This window comes from Oryzias melastigma, unplaced genomic scaffold (genome assembly GCF_002922805.2).
Source record: "Oryzias melastigma strain HK-1 unplaced genomic scaffold, ASM292280v2 sc00314, whole genome shotgun sequence".
NCBI lineage: Eukaryota > Metazoa > Chordata > Actinopteri > Beloniformes > Adrianichthyidae > Oryzias > Oryzias melastigma.
In genome coordinates this window covers 98,758-100,488 of record NW_023416921.1, presented here as the reverse complement: position 1 = coordinate 100,488, position 1,731 = coordinate 98,758, and the positions used below count along the sequence as shown (strand labels likewise).

At 38.0% G+C, this 1,731-nt stretch overlaps 1 protein-coding gene across 1 annotated transcript in view; it reads right to left on the bottom strand.

Moving 5' to 3' along the window:
• LOC112142186 (gastrula zinc finger protein XlCGF7.1-like) overlaps positions 1–420 on the bottom strand; it is an 11,043-nt gene extending 10,623 nt beyond the window's left edge. The window contains exon 1 of the mRNA XM_024265432.2: positions 367–420. The gene's annotated coding sequence lies outside the window, so the exon portion shown is untranslated. The remainder of the gene's footprint in view (positions 1–366) is intronic.
• Positions 421–1,731: the final 1,311 nt, after the last annotated feature.

The following is a 1,731-nucleotide window of genomic DNA, read 5'->3' as shown; positions in this document are numbered from 1 at the left end:
TTTTGCAGTATCGCGATATTATCGATATCGTGAGCCATGTATCGCGTATCGTATCGTATCGTGATGTACCCAGTGATTCCCAGCCCTAATATGTATGTATGTATATATGTATGTATATATATGCTGTTTAGCCGTTTGCTTTGGATTTCAATGTTCTAAATGGAAAAAGATAATTTGGTAATTTGCAAATAAAAAGTTGAGAACAAAATCTGTGACATCAACACCTTGCTTTGTCCAGTTCATTACAAACGGTCTATGGGTTCGGGAGACGATGAGGACCGCAGAGTTCTGGACAAGTTACATAAGCAGTCATGGGTCCACTAGAACCTGGATCCGAATGTTGTGAAGATGAAGAAGTGAACATACCTATGTGGTGGAGCTGAAGCTGTGGTTTCCAGCAGATATCCAGCAGTCTGCGCTGACGACAGAGCTCCTGCTCGTACTGGACGATGGTTCCTTCACAGAGTCTGAAGATTTCTTCAGCAGCAGCAGCGAGTCGCTCGCTGATCAACTCTCTCAGAGACTGAAGGGAAGACATGGTTCCTGCAGCTGCAGAAGATCTTCAGCTCCAACAAACACCAAAGTCCTCTGAACAGCAGCTCCGATCATCTGCTAGTCTCACAATCACAGCCACGTTGTCTTTACGTTCAACACGTATTCACTCATTTACGACACTTTGAGAAATACTTCGAGTTCAGACACGAACTACGTATTGTCCTTTCTGTCCACAAACGTCTGAACAAAGCACCAGGTTCCTCCTAACACAAGCTAACTCAGCTAGCCTGCTAGCGAAGCCTCGATCTGTTTACTTCCGGGTCATAGGAGGAACGTCAGGCAAAACGAACTCAAAACTAAACCCAGACTCTTAAGAATGCTGAAAATTAAAATAAATTAACAAGTGAGAATGCTATTTTACGTTTTTATGATTTTAAGAGAATGAGTTTTAGTTTTTAATTATTTGTGTGTGACGTTCATGTTCTGACCCGGAAGTAAACAGAACAAGGCCGCGCTAGCAGGCTAGCTGCGTTAGCTTGTGTTGAGACAATGTTTGGACGTTTGTGAGGTTTCTGAAGATATATATATATATATATATATATATATATTTTATTGTTCAAGCCCTTTTTTTCCTTTTACAAGAAAACATACATTAAACATACTTGGACTTGAACAACTGGAACAGAGTGAAGAAAACAAATTCTTATATAATCTGTTCCTTTTTTTAAACAAAAACAAACAAGAAAACAAGAAGACGACATTTTAACAGAGAAAACAAATCTTCAAGACTTTATATCTCTACCCCTCCCTAATCCATCTCGGTCTATGGTTTACATTTACTGTCCTGATACATTTTCTTTCATGTATTTATCTAATATCCTATCCTTAAAGATTATTTTAAATGCAGCTATGCTAGTAGTTTCTTTCAATATTGTGTCCAGTGAGTTCCATAGATTGACTCCATAAACTGATATGTGTGTCTGTCTCAGGGTTGTGCGTGCAAATGGGACTTTGAAACTATTTTTCCTTCTGTTGCTATTATCTTCTGAAATAAATGAAAAAGCTGAATGAATGATGTTCGGGAGAGCTTTTAATTTGGCTTTTAACATAAATAATAATGTTTTTAAGTCAACTAAATCTGAAAACTTTAGCAGTCGCTATTCAGCAAACAGATTATTTGTGTGTTCTCTGCTGCCTTTTTTGTTGATTATTCTTATTGCTTTTTTCTGTAAGATA